Source organism: Salmo trutta, chromosome 9 (genome assembly GCF_901001165.1).
Source record: "Salmo trutta chromosome 9, fSalTru1.1, whole genome shotgun sequence".
NCBI lineage: Eukaryota > Metazoa > Chordata > Actinopteri > Salmoniformes > Salmonidae > Salmo > Salmo trutta.
The window spans coordinates 31852022-31867887 of record NC_042965.1 but is presented as its reverse complement, the minus strand read 5'-3'; the positions used below and the strand labels follow the sequence as shown (position 1 = coordinate 31867887).

The 15866-nt window shown below is 43.4% G+C and overlaps 1 long non-coding RNA gene across 1 annotated transcript in view; it reads left to right on the top strand.

Moving 5' to 3' along the window:
- Positions 1–15866, top strand: part of LOC115200405 (uncharacterized) — a 52981-nt gene that overhangs the window by 23001 nt on the left and 14114 nt on the right. Inside the window, exon 3 of the long non-coding RNA XR_003879510.1 lies at positions 14111–14234. This is a non-coding gene — a long non-coding RNA (uncharacterized LOC115200405). The remainder of the gene's footprint in view (positions 1–14110; positions 14235–15866) is intronic.

Here is a 15866-nt window from a genome sequence, read left to right as displayed (position 1 = left end):
AGTGCCCCCTCCGAGCGGGCGTTGGTGGGTGTGTGTGAGAGACGCTCCATGCTCAAGCCCTCTGTGAGAAACATCTTCATTCTCCACGGGCATTTAAAGTGATGGATAAAAGGCCTATAGCCTAATTCACTATGTTTGTGTCATTAAGAAGTGCCTTTGTGTTTAGCTCTGTTAGGCATGAGATGTTTTGTTCTGTTTTAACATGTAACCTTTATTTAACTAGGCAAGTTAGTTAAGAACAAATTCTTATTTACAATGACGGCCTACCCCGGCCAACCCTAACCCAGACCCAGACAACACTGGGCTAATTGTGCGCTGCCCTATGGGACTCCCAATCATGGCCAGTTGTGATACAGCCTGGAATCGAACCAGGGTCTGTAGTGATGCCTCTAGCACTGAAATGCAGTGCCTTAGACTGCTGCGCCACTCGGGAGCCTGAAGAAACAAACTTAGACCCATACCATCCCACCACAACCGGACCGCAGATACGCACGCCCCGCCGACGCACGTACACACATCAGCCACTAATACCACCACCTAGATGCATCACAGCCATTGTACACTAATGCAGTACTATTTTCAGAGTGCTACAGAACACGCACACACTGTTAGAAGAGTTCTACAGAACACACACACACTGTTAGAAGAGTTCTACAGAACACACACACACTGTTAGAAGAGTTCTACAGAACACACACACACACTGTTAGAAGAGTTCTACAGAACACACACACACTGTTAAAAGAATTCTGGAGAACAGACACACACTGTTAGATGAGTTCATCAGTACACATACTGAATCATCATGATTGAACAACATCCCATCATCTGAAGCTTAGAATAAAACAGAGAAGGTATAAATAATAGCTAGAAAACTCACTGAGACATAGAACACTGGCTGGTTGCTTCTCAGGGGGGGCTGGCTGGCTTCACTCTGTCAAAGTAGTAGACAGCACAACAATAGACAGCACAGTGAACCAGGAAAGAGAGACCCCATGCATTTGGGAGTAAAGAGAATGCTAAGTAATCAAATTATACCTTATTGGAGGAGCAGTTCTCAGCATCTCACTTTTCTCTAGCTTAGCACAAAGATTCACAGTTGTTTTAGCTACAGATTATACATATAGGAACATAGTGGAGACAATAGATTTATAGTCAGGCTGAATCATCATAAATATAAATAATAAAAGACTCACTAAAGTAAATTGTAGGGCTTCAAACAAACGTTAACCTGTTAAATTTAATGTAAATACAGAGGATTACCAGGCCTTGTACTCCAAGCATGCGCTGTCCAACTGGCAAGTGTCTTCACTGACATTTCCAACCTGTCCCTGTCTGAGTCTGTAATACCAACATGTTTCAAGCAGCCCACCATAGTCCCTGTGGCCAAGAAGACCAAGGTAACCTGCCAAATGTGCACCGTTCCGTAGCACTCACGTCTGTAGTCATGAAGTGCTGTGAAAGGCTGGTCATGGCTCACATCAACACCATCATCCCTGAAACCCTAGACCCACTCCAATTTGCATACCGCCCCAACAGATCCAGAGATGACACAATCTCTATTGCACTCCACACTGCCCTTTCCCACCTGGACAAAAGTAACACCTACGTGAGAATATTATTCATTGACAACAGCTCGGCGTTCAACACCGTAGTGCCCTCAATGCTCATCAATAAGCTAAGGACCCTGGGACTAAACACCTCCCTCTGCAACTGGATCCTGGACTTCCTGACGAGCCTCCCCCAGGTGGTAAGGGTAGGCAGCAACACATCTGCCACACTGATCCTCAACACGGGGGCCCCTCAGGGGTGTGCGCTTAACCCCTCCTGTACTCCCTGGTCACCCATGACTGCGTGGCCAAGCACAACTCCAACACCATCATTTAGTTTGCCGACAACTCAAAGGTGGTAGGCCTGATCACCAACAGCCTATAGGGAGGATGTCAGAGACCTGGAAGTGTGGTGCCATGACAACAACCTCTCCCTCAACGTGATCAAGACAAAGGAGATGATCATGGATTACAGGAAAAGGAGGGCCGAGCATGCCCCCATTCTCATCGACAGGGCTGTAGTGGAGCAGGTTGAAAACTCCTTGGTTCCTTGGTGTCCACATCACCAACAAACTATCATGGTCCGAACACACCAAGGCAGTCGTGATGAGGTCACGACAACGCCTATTGCCCCTCTGAAAAGATTTGGCATGGGTCCTCAGATCCTCAAAAAGTTCTACAGCTGCACCAATCGAGAGCGTCCTGACTGGTTGCATCACCGCCTGTTATGGCAACTGCTCGGCCTCCGACCGCAAGGCACTACAGAGGGTAGTGCATACGGCCCAGTACATCACTGGGGCCAAACTTCCTGCCATCCAGGATCTCTATACCAGACGGTGTCAGAGGAAGGCCCTAAAAATTGGTAAAGACTCCAGCCACCCTAGTCATAGACTGTTTTCTCTGCTACCACACGCAAGCGGTACCAGAGCACCAAGTCTAGGTCCAAAAGGATTCTAAACAGCTTCTACCCCCAAGCCATGAGACTGTTGAACAGCTAATCAAATGACTACCCGGACTATTTTGCATTGACCCCCCCCCCACCCCCCCACCTTGACCCCCCTCTTTTTTTTACTATTCAGCTACTCGCTTTTTATCTATTACAGTGAGGGGGAAAAGTATTTGATCCCTTGCTGATTTTGTACATTTGCCCACTGACAAAGAAATGATCAGTCTATCATTTTAATGGTAGGTTTATTTGAACAGTGAGAGACAGAATAACAACAAAAATATCCTGAAAAACGCATGTCAAAAATGTTATAAAATGATTTGCATTTTAATGAGGGAAATAAGTATTTGACCCCCTCTGCAAAACATGACTTAGTACCTGGTGGCAAAACCCTTGTTGGCAATCACAGAGGTCAGTCGTTTCTTGTAGTTGGCTACCAGGTTTGCACACATCTCAGGAGGGATTTTGTCACACTCCTCTTTGCAGATCTTCTCCAAGTCATTAAGGTTTCGAGGCTGACGTTTGGCAACTCGAACCTTCAGCTCTCTCCACAGATTTTCTATGGGATTAAGGTCTCGAGACTGGCTAGGCCACTCCGGGACCTTAATGTGCTTCTTCTTGAGCCACTCCTTTGCTGCCTTGGCCGTGTGTTTTGGGTCATTGTCATGCTGGAATACCCATCCACGACCCATTTTCAATGCCCTGGCTGAGGGAAGGAGGTTCTCACCCAAGATTTGACGGTACATGGCCCCGTCCATCGTCCCTTTGATGCGGTGATGTTGTCCTATCCCCTTAGCAGAAAAACACCCCCAAGGTATAATGTTTCCACCTCCATGTTTGACGGTGGGGATGGTGTTCTTGGGGTCATAGGCAGCATTCCTCCTCCTCCAAACACGGCGAGTTGAGTTGATGCCAAAGAGCTCCATTTTGGTCTCATTTGACCACGACACTTTCACCCAGTTGTCCTCTGAATCATTCAGGTGTTCATTGGCAAACTTCAGACGGGAATGTCTATGTGCTTTCTTGAGCAGGGGGACCTTGCCGGCGCTGCAGGATTTCAGTCCTTCACGGCATAGTGTGTTACCAATTGTTTTTTTGGTGACTATGGTCCCAGCTGCCTTGAGATCATTGACAAGATCCTCCCGTGTAGTTCTGGGCTGATTCCTCACCGTTCTCATGATCATTGCAACTCCACGAGGTGAGATCTTGCATGGAGCCCCAGGCCGAGGGAGATTGACAGTTCTTTTGTGTTTCTTCCATTTGCGAATAATCGCACCAACTGTTGTCACCTTCTCACCAAGCTGCTTGGCGATAGTCTTGTAGCCCATTCCAGCCTTGTGTAGGTCTACAATCTTGTCCCTGACATCCTTGGAGAGCTCTTTGGTCTTGGCCATGGTGGAGAGTTTGGAATCTGATTGATTGCTTCTGTGGACAGGTGTCTTTTATACAGGTAACAAGCTGAGATTAGGAGCACTCCCTTTAAGAGTGTGCTCCTAATCTCAGCTCGTTACCTGTATAAAAGACACCTGGGAGCCAGAAATCATTCTGATTGAGAGGGGGTAAAATACTTATTTCCCTCATTATAATGCAAATCAATTTTTAACATTTTTGACATGCGTTTTTCTGGATTCTTTTGTTGTTATTCTGTCTCTCACTGTTCAAATAAACCTACCATTAAAATTATAGACTGATCATTTCTTTGTCAGTGGGCAAACGTACAAAATCAGCAGGGGATCAAATACTTTTTCCCCTCACTGTAGCTATGCAGTCACTTTACCCCTACCTACATGTACATATTACCTCAATGACCTGGACTAACCTGTACCCCCGCACATTGACTCTATACTGGTGCCCCCTGTATATAGCCTCATTATTGCTATTTTATTGTTACTTTTTATTTTATTTTTTATTTCAGTTTATTTTGTAAATATTTAAATTTTCTTAAAATTGCATTGTTGGTTAAGGGCTTGTAAGTAAGCATTTACACCTGTTGTATTTGGCGCATGTGACAAACACAAATCAAATCAAATTGTAAATATATATTTCTGCCTAAATAGACATAACCAAAGTAATGATTTATCATGAGGGGGCCATAAACAATAACTAGTAATGATGCATACTCCAAGAAAGATAAAAATCTCACCTTTCTGGTAAAAATGTTTAGAAATTGCTGAGGTATACTCACTTTTGAGGAAGATAAGGAGAGCCACACACTCTAGGAGCTCAGATGCAATAATTGAATTACCAACGTTTGGACAGACATGCTGTCTTCATCAGGGTATAATGACAAACGCTGCGGGTCACTAGTTTATATAGTGTCACACACAGTTGTCTGTAATCATGGCCGGGTGTGGCTTGATGTCATTGGTTAATTTACAGAATAGAACATATAAAAAACATGATTGGATAGCATGCGATCATAGATACATTTTGGCTACATAGGCCTTAACATTTACAATGAATAGCAAAATCACAATAATCACAAGAATGGCTGAAGATCAAAGTCTACGTTGAGACCAAAGGGAGCAAGGGTCTTTAAATTAAAGATCCAGGCAGCCTCTCGTTTTAACAAAAAATTGTCGCGGTCACCCACACTCCTAGGGAGGATGAGGTGTTCAATGCCAATATAATGTAGGGACGAAATCGAGTGGTTCACTTCCAAAAAGTGGGCCGCAGCTGGGTATGTCGAATTTTTGCACCTAATGATGCTTGGAGACTCGTACTTTTAACCCACGCTTTAACCCACGCTTTAACTAGCCTTTTCTTTTTCAAGTGATCTACTCCGCTAGCCAGCACCTCGCCTAAACAGGTGTGTGTTTCTTTCGCCTCCAGAATTCTCACTTTTGAGGACACACACTCAAGTACATAATAAAAATACGACGAAAATATGAAATATCCTATATGATGTAGTTCCTATGAGATCAAGAGTGGCAATTGTCTGTCTCTCTCCATGACCCTGTATACATAAACAAATCATCATCACAGTGTCCAGTGTGTGTAGAGAGGGCCAGTAAAGCAGTACCAGAACGGTGATGATGAAAGGTTATGTGCTATAGCTGTACAGGGTCATGGAGAGACAGACTTTTTCCATATGGCGTCATACTAGTTAGAATTGCAGAACCACTGGAGTGTAGTGCCTGTCACGGCTGTCAAAAGGATCAGACCAAAATGCAGCATGGTTGTAGTTCCACATATTTATTTATCCGTGAAACGTAATGCCATACACCAAATACTTGAAATAATAAAACAACAAACCGTGACGCAGAGAATAAACACACTACTCAAAATATAATCACCCACAAAACCCAGGAAGAAAAACCCCTACTTAAATATGATCTCCAATCAGAGGTAACGAGGACCAGCTGCCTCCAATTGGAGATCAACCCCCAAAAAACAACATAGAAATAGAAAAACTAGAACTTAAACATAGAAATAGAAAACATAGAAAAACACAAAACACCCCCTGTCACGCCCTGACCTACTCTACTATAGAAAATGGTCAGGACGTGACAGTGCCAGTACAGTAGACTGCAGTAACTGGTATTCTTTGGTTCTTCTATAACTATTGAACTATTCACACTATTTGTTATCTTTAGCTAGCCTAATATACTGTCACTACTGTTCTATGCTACTGTATTATTTTGCAATAATACATGCTGTTGCATTAGTGTCGATACGCATGTAAAATGAAACAGTCAGTCCTCAAGTGTTAGCGGTTAGAGCGTTGGGCCAGTAATCGAAAATCTCCTGTTTTGAATACCCGAGCCGACAAGGTTAAAATCTGCCCACGTGCCCTTGAGCAAGGCACTTAATGCTAATTTGCTCCAGGGGTGTCGTACTTCTATGGCTGACCCTGTAAAACAACCCATTTCACTGCACCTGTCCATTGCATGTTTTCTGTTATAGTGGAAGGTTTGTGTTGGTCCTCCATTGTTTGTTATTGGTAGATATGTCCTATAAGAGATGAGCCAACATGGGCAGGGCCAGTCCTGAACATTTAGAACTTAATGAATTTGAACCAGAATGAATCAGACTTTCACAGGTCATGCAGCCTGAGGTGTTAGACATGTTCAATAGTTCCACTATGAGCTAGGAGCTAGGAGGTGACCAGAATAGAAAGGCTGTGGCTCCATGTATAGGATCGACTAGTCACTTTTTTCAATACATTTATAAAAAATGTAATAAAAATAAGATAATAATAAAAAATACATTTTATTTTACACATTCAGGCATTCGCACAATCACACGTTTAACAAGGTGTAAGTAAAGGCGTCTGCATGCTTCCCATCCGAAACAGTTTGGAACACTTTGTGCATATATTATGACAACATTTTGTGACGTTTTTGTTCGTTTTGGTCTTTGGCAAGGGTTTTATAGGGATTCTTCAGTTAAGTGTTTGTTGTCATTCAACAGGAGATGACTCGTTTTCTTGCACATTTCTTCTGCACCAAAGATCTTATATAATGTAAAATTACGCTACTAAGAGCTCCTCTGCAAAAACATCAAAATGAATGACAGATTTATTGAGTTATCTTAGATTAATTCAGACTATTTTGAGGAAGTGTATACTGGCTACGGTGTCTCAATATGGACAAAGAGTACTATTACTGATCTTTTCTCATTTTTCAAGCAAAGGTCTTATAAGGGAGTATGCGAGCACATTCGCTTGAGTTCGGCTAGGCGCCATACAAAGTGAAATATGCTGACGCTTTAATACGTGTGATGGTATGGTGTGATGTATATGGAATGGATTGACAGTTTATAGTTCATGTTGTGAATGTCCCATTTACTGAGAGCAGTCATCTATCTGCTAGTCACTCATTGTCTGTCCCTCCATGCAAAATAAATCAAGAAGCATTGTCTGTGGATGAGACAGTGTGTGTGTGTGTGTCTCGTAATCAGGCTTAGCATACCTCGTAATCAAGATTAACATTTTACACACACACACAAACAAAAGGACATCTTGCTGAGAGGGGCCAGAGAAATAAGAGGGTGGGGAGGTATGGAGGGAGGAGAATGACAAACATTAAACAGGGTAATGGAAAGAGAGAGAGAGAGAGTAACCCTAGTACCTGTAGCAGGGGCTGAGGCGTTTAGCTGGTGCCAGAGAGCTTTTACCAGTCTGTGGTCAGACAGAAATTAAAGGCAATGGAGTGATTGAATGGTCAGTCACACACACACACACACACACACACACACACACACGAACACACACACACACACGGTTGAGTGGACTATGAGAAATCACAGTTAGATTTTATAATGTCACAGTGATTCCACGTCTCCATCACCCATAATGCAGAGTGAATGAACGAGCATTCTGACACACACACACCGCTGGAAAGGAGGAAGGGAGGGATGGAGGGATGGAGGGAAGGGGAGAGAAACACACAGCTCATTAAAATACAGATGTTACTTATACCTATACGGATATTTTGGGAGGTGTTTGTAGCAAAAGCATTGATAACAACCAGATCAGTAAACATTACACGCTTTGGTACTACAGATGCATACCATGATAGCAGTGATTAGTAGAAGGTAGGGTTTACTGTAAGTCTCTCTCAATTAGCTTTTTTTGGGGGGAGAGAAATATTGAGAGAGGGGTGGAGAGAGAGAGAACAGGTCAAAGATAAATAAGCTCTCACTGTCTGTCTGTCCTTCTCGCTCTCTATGACCCTCTCTGTCTCTGTTTCTCTCTGTTTTTTTTGTTGTAATTTCTATAGTGAAATAACAGGCAGGTCACCCGTGGTACAAGTCAGTTTTCGACGTCCATCCAGGTCTGAGAGTGTCGTGAGATTACGTGGAAATTGACCACTATGGGCAACAGTGAGCACTATCACCTTCAAGTAGGCTTCAGTTTCGGTTTTGCTAGGGCTTTGGGGATGGGGATGGTGGATGTGTGTAAGCATCTCTCTCTGATTCAAATGGTTGCATGTTCATATCTGGTGATAAAAAGTAGCATTTTGAGATTTTTGTTTTAAAAGTTCATCCATGTTTCTCAAATGTCAAATTTCAAAGTTGTTCCAACTGTCAAATTTCAAATTGTTTAAGGCAGCGTTTCCTAAACTCATTCCTCGGGACCCCAAGGGGAGCACATTTTTGTTTTTGCTGTAACACTACACAGCTGATTCAAATGATCAAACGTTGATGATTATTTGAATCAGATGTGTAGTGCTAGGGCAAAAAAACAAAACATGCACCCCTTGGGGTCCCGAGGAATGAGTTTGGGAAACCCTGGTATAAGGTCTAAGATGAAGTTTGAATCCAGCGATAGAAAGTCAGAATTAAACGTTCATCCATGTTTCTCAAATTTCAAAGTTGTTCCAAAAGTCAAATTTGGCATTTACTCCAAATTGTTAAGGTTAGGGTTAAGTTCAGTTATTATATAAAATATCAGAAACAACTTTCTATTGCTGGATAGGAACTTGCAACCTTTGGAATCAGAGGAAGACGCTTACGCCCATCCCCCGTCCACAACTCCCTAGCAAAACCCAAACCGACTTGAAGGTAACAGCTCTCATTGTTGCCCCTAGTAGCCGGTTTCCGTGTCATCTCCCGACGTCCTCAGACATGGATGAACATCGAATACTGACTTGTATCATGGGTGACCTGGCTGCGCACACATACACAAACGCACACATACATGTACACACACACCCAAATAATGAAACCATGAAACTGTATACCAAATCTATTAATTTTAAATGTGGATTATTTCTACTTGCCATTATCATTCACCTGATGATAAGACAATACGTGATTTTTAAACATTTTTCCTTTCATATAATGGGGGGCATTGGGATGCCGGTTTGCCTGGTTGGGGTCCCTGGGTAGGATCCCTGGGCAGGATCCCTGGGCAAGAAAAGTTTGAAAAAACGCCTGCCTCAGAGGACCTTAGGGAAATATGCTGGTGATATAAGAAAAATCCAACAACCCTGATACAATTGTGAGTTATACTTTTACATTACCGTGATCTATTGATAGCCCCTCCCACAGATACACACACAGACACACACACAGACACACAGACACAGACACAGACACACACACACACACACACACACACACACACACACACACACACACACACACACACACACACACGTCATCAAGGGACAGCTAACAGCACAATACCAAAGGAAGCTTATGACATGTTTAGCAAACACAGGAAATTAATGTAGTTTCCCTAAAGTTTCCTGTGTGTGTGTGTGTGTGTGTGTGTGTGTGTGTGCGTGTGTGTGTGTGTGTGTGTGTGTGTGTGTGTGTGTGTGTGTGTGTGTGTGTGTGTGTCTGTGTGTGTGTGTGTGTGTGTGTGTGTGTGTGTGTATCTGTGGGAGGCGCATTCAATAGATCACGGTAATGTAAAAGTAAAACTCACAATTGTATTAGGGTTGTTGGATTTTTTGATATCAGTGGATATTAAATCATGTTTCACTAATGTCCCAAACATCAAATCACACTACAGAATAAATGTTGATGGTTCCCCTAGTCCAGCTGTTTTGGGCTGATGAGGCTGAAACCCACTTTTAGACAAGGCTAGAGGGCTACACGATGGGACTAACTAACCACTTTGGAGGGGGACAGAAACAGGGGGGGGGGGGGGGTCATCTTAAATGACCATTACTCTCCAAACTACTCTGAGAAGTGTTTATTTGTGTTCATTTCGGAGTAGGAGTTGTGGAGTGTTGAGAGATGCAGGATATATGGAATGGAAGGATGGATGAAATGTCTCTTTCATGTAGAGGAGTTGAAGCAGACCACAAAGTGCGCACGCACCCTCACTCACGCACACTCACGCACCCACGCACACCCACACACGCAACACATGCACACACACACACAAACACACGCAGTGTTTGATTTCATGACTCGGTCAGGGTTGAGACTAACAATAGCCCCAATATTCTTGTGTTGAAAGCATTAGAGTGGGAAACCTATCCCCTGTCTTGACCCTACACATAAGCTCACGTGAACCACTCACACATACTGTGTGTGTGTGTTCGTGCGTATGCTTGACTTGAGAGAGAGAGAGAGAGAGAGAGAGAGAGAGAGAGAGAGAGAGAGAGAGAGAGAGATATTAGGGGTTTTATGACCGGATTCCTCTGGCTTTTCAAAGGTTCCCTGGCAGAGAAGAGGATAATGGGTGGGCCTCTCAGAGACCTTTAAATATGGAGGGACTTAACAGTCACCTCTCACAAAATGGAGGGACTTAACAGTCAGCTCTCACAAAATGGAGGAGTGGTGAGGTGAGGAGAGCAAGACAGAAAAACAGACAGACAGAGATGTTAAATTGTCTTTTTACCAAATTACCGTACAACAGACCATATATTCACCCTGCACCCCCTAATGAACAAATAAACAAAACAAAACAAAGGCAAAGGCAAAGTCTTTTGATGTTTATTTGACATCAAAAAAGCTTTTGATTAAATTTGTAATGAGGGTCTGCTATACAAATTGACGGAAGTGGTGTTGGGGGAAAAACATACAACATTATAAAATCCATGTACACAAACAACAAGTGTGTGTTTAGAATTGGCTAAAAACACACACATTTCTTTCCACAGGGCCATGGGGTGAGACAGGGATGCAGCGTAAGCCCCACCCTGCTAGAATCTGAAGTCAAATGTCTACTGTTTGCTGATGATCTGATGCTTCTGTCCCCAACCAAGGAGGGCCTACAGCAGCACCGAGATCTTCTGCACAGATTTGGTCAGACCTGGGCACTGACAGTAAATCTCAGTGAAAATAATATAATGGTGTTGCAAAAAAGGTCCAATTGCCAAGACCAAAAATATAAATTCCATCTAGACAACGTTGCCCTAGAGAACACAAAAAACTATACATACCTCGGCCGAAACGTCAGCGCCACAGGTAACTTCCACAAAGCTGTAAATAATCTGAGAGACAAGGCAAGAAGGGCCTTCTATGCCATCGAAAGGAACATAACATTTGACTAAACAATTAGGATCTGGCTAAAAATACTTGAATCAGTTATAGAACTCATTGCCCTTTATGGTTGTGAGGTCTGGGGTCCACTCACCAACCAACAATTCACAAAATGGGACAAACAACAAGTTGAGACTCTGCATGCAGAATTCTGCAAAAATATCCTCTGTGTACAATGTAAAACACAAAATAATTAATGCAGAAAATATTAGGCCGATACACTCTATCAAAATCCAGAAAAGAGGCATTAAATTCTACAACCACCTAAAATTCCCAAACCTTCCATAACAAAGCCATTACCTAGAGAGAGATGAACTTGGAAAAGAGTCCCCTAAGCAAGTTGGTCCTGGGGCTCTGTTCACAAACACAACCAGACCCCACAGAGCCCCAGGACAACAACACAATTAGACCCAACCAAATCATGAGAAAACAGAAAGATAATTACTTGACACATTGGAAAGAATTAACAAAAAAAACTGAGCAAACTAGAATGCTATTTGGCCCTAAACAGATAGTACACAGTGGCAGAATACCTGACCACTGTGACTGACCCAAAATCAAGGAAAGCTTTGACTATGTACTGACTCAGTGAGCATATCCTTGCTATTGAGAAAAGTCACCATACAGACCTGGCTCTCAAGAGAAGACAGGCTATGTGCACACTGCCCACAAAATGAGGTGGAAACTTAGCTGCACTTCCTAACCTCCTGACAAATGTATGGCTATATTAGAGACACACATTTCCCTTAGATTACACAGACCCACAAAGAATTTGAAAACAAATCAATTTTGATAAACTCCTATGAGCAGCTCGCGACATGTTGTGTTTAGCTCTCATGCTAGAAAAGTTTGGAGATCCCTGTTCTGAGGCCATGTCAATGCATAAATCAGATGAGAAGACATTTTTTTTAGTTCTGGAAGAAAACTAACACATTTACATTTTTTTTGTGTAAATCCTCTTTAATAGTGCATCTGGCCTTTAATTGCGAATCTAGTGAGTGAGAAATGTGCCTTCTAACATGTTGATTTAGCGATGGTTCTATACTGCTGCTGTTGCATGTACTTTCAGAATTGTTTGGCGAGCTACTCATAGGTGGGCTACGAGCTGCTGATAACTCTCGATCGACCTGATGGGGAACCCTGGTGTAGGCTATACTGTAGTTGTTTGACTTGAGGTTTTGCCAGCCTCTGGTTGTGGATACCATTGTTGGAGGAGTGCAAAATAGGAACAAGACAGGAGAAATGTATTAGAAAAGTTGCATGTCTAGGTGTGTGTGTGTGTGTGTGTGTGTGTGTGTGTGTGTGTGTGTGTGTGTGTGTGTGTGTGTGTGTGTGTGTGTGTGTGTGTGTACAAATACACACACAGTGGCTAACCAGTATATACAAATACACACACAGACACAGATCAATTTTCATACCAGTCTCTATGGAGCCTATTTGAGAGAACAAGAGCTGGGAAATATGTGTTTCGTCTATCCCAGGGAGAGGCAGGCAAGGCTGGGCACAGCTCACAGCACCGTGGGGGCATCACTCTGGAGGCCCTTTTTGTATATTAACACATACTACCACATCTCATCATAACACATCATTAATCAACACTATCCCAACAGAGCAAACTTAGAACTGAACATATCTGACATATTCTTTCTTTAATTGTCTCTTTCCAATCTTCCCTATCTTCCGCTGTTCTAGAACTTATTTAGCCATGTATGGAAATACCTGCTCTCTTTTTCCATTGAATAATATTTCCTAGTCATAAGGCTTTGGGCATCAGCAGAGAATAACTTTAATCAAAGGTGGTCCTTCTTTCACTTGTGGCTGTGTGCTGTTGTTAGATTTAGAAGACTCATCATCTCCCCAAGGTGTGGTGTTTTAATGAGCGCTGTTTTCACTGTCTCTTTCACTCAGTCTACGGAATAACTCCTCCGCCTTCCTCCATCACCTCTCGGCTTCAAAATATAACATTCCCCAAAAGTTTCCCTAACATTTCCCTAACATTCCCTCAACGTTTCCCTAACATTCCCCCAACGTTTAACTAAATTCCTTCAACATTTCCCTAACATTCCCTCAATGTTTACCTAACATTCCCCCAACCTTTCCCTAACACACCCCCAACCTTTCCCTAACATTCCACCAATCTTTTCCTCTAGTATTTTAATAGCGTTCTAGCTGGACCCGAAGACTTTCAGTCTTTGTGCTAAGCTAGTTAGCATTGGCTCATGAAACTACATCTAACTTCCTTCATACTGGACGCAGATAAAAACATGTTCATCTGACTCTGGGGAAGTAGATAAAGGGCGCTGCCAAAATCCATAATCAATGTTTTTCATAAAATACCCCTCAAACAAAATGAAATGTTTCCCGATATGGGTATTGTACTGGAATTGTAATACTGTATGTTGTGGAGGTTGACTTGATGTGTATGGCACGTTTTCCCTTGAATACTGTAGTCGGGATCATGATTATTACAGGTGTTTGTTAGCTGTACACTTAATGCTTCCCTGTTTGTGTGTGTGTGTGTGTGTGTGTGTGTGTGTGTGTGTGTGTGTGTGTGTGTGTGTGTGTGTGTGTGTGTGTGTGCGAGTGCGAGTGCGTGTGGTCAAGTAAATCATATTGATGTTGTTGATCATGTTGAGACCCAGAAATAACTCTTCCCTTCTATTTACAGTGCCTAGGTGATGCCGGAGCAGCTGATGTTGCTATTGGAGCTTCTGCTGACGGAGGCGGAGCTAAGTGTGACATCATTGCATACAATCCAGAGAACCTATGATGTACAGAACAAGGACGCTGAGGTAAGACACACACACACACACCTTAGTTTTCATTTGTTCTCACCTCCTATGCAGTGTTTGGTGCTGTGTTATGTTACGTGCACTATACTGTCTAGTATCTACATGATCAATTTCATTTTAGTTGAACTGAAGTGAGCATCTTTTGTAGTGATCAATGTAAAAAGACAAACAATCTTAAAGCAGGAATGAAAGACATTTGTATCATAGGATGGGTAAGTGCACTCTGCTCATAATATAACTTCCTATACTGAGAATGTACTTCACTTCTAAGAATAAAAGACCGTAAAGGATGCGATTGTGTTGACCCAGTCTGGCCTTCGGTGGTCCAGCACGAGAATTTCTTTGCAAAGGCCTGTATAGCCTGCCTGGAGGTAGCAGACCAACAGAGAAACTGCAAAACGACAGTACAAGGACAAATTGGAGTCTCAATTCAACGGCTCAGACACAAGACACATGTGGCAGGAACTCCCGACAATCACGGATTATAAAGGGCAAAGCCAGCCACATCGAGGACACTGACGCCGCGCTTCTGGAGAAGCTAAACTGGGTGCTCTCGATCTCCGTGGCCGATGTGAGTAAGACATTCAAGTATGTTAATTCTCGTAAAGGCTGCTGGCCCAGACGGCATTTCAAGCCGAGCCCTCAGAGCACGTGCAGACCAGCTGGCTGGAGTGTTTAGGGACATTTTCAATCTCTCCCTATCCCAGTCTGTTGTCCCCACTTGCTTCAAGATGTCCACCATTGTCCCTGTACCCAAGAAAGCGAAGGTAACTGAACAAAATGACTATCGCCCCGTTGCATTCACTTCTGTCATCATGAAGTGCTTTGAGAAGCTAGTTAAAGATCATATCACCTCCACCTTACCCGACACCCTCTACGCACTACAATTTACATACCGCTAAAGATCCACGGATGATGCAATCGCCATTACATTGCACACTGCCCTATCCCACCCGAACAAGAAGAATACCTATGTAAGAATGCTGTTCATCAACTACAACTCAACCTTCAAAACCATAGTGACCTCCAAGCTTATCACGAAGCTCAGGGACCTGGGTCTGAACCCCTCCCTGTGCAACTGTGTCCTAGACTTCCTGGCGGGCCAACCCCAGGTGGTGAAGGTAGGCAAAATACTTCTGCGGCGCTGATCGTCAACAAGGGGGCCCCACAGGGGTGCATCATCAATCATTAAGTTTGCCGGATTACTAACAATGACAAGACAGCCTACAGGGAGCCCTGGTGGAGTGGTGCAGGAAAAATAACCTCTCACTAAACGTAAACAAAAAGAAGGAGCTGATCGTGGACTGAAGAATGCGGGAGGCTGAAGAAATTTGTCTTGACCCCTAAGATCCTCACAAACCTCTGTAGATGCACCATTGAGAGCATTCTGTCAGGCTGTATCACCGCCTGGTACATCAACTGCACCGCCCGCCCTCCAGGACATCTGCCTGCCCTCCAGGACATCTACAGCAGTTGGTATCTTAGAAAGTCAAGAAGATCATCAAGGACCTCCACCCCCCGAGCCACGACCTGTTCCCTCTGCTACCATCTAGAAGTCGGAGACAGTACAGGTGCATCAAAACTGGGATCAGGAGACTCATAAACAGCTTCTATTTCCAGGCCACTAGACTG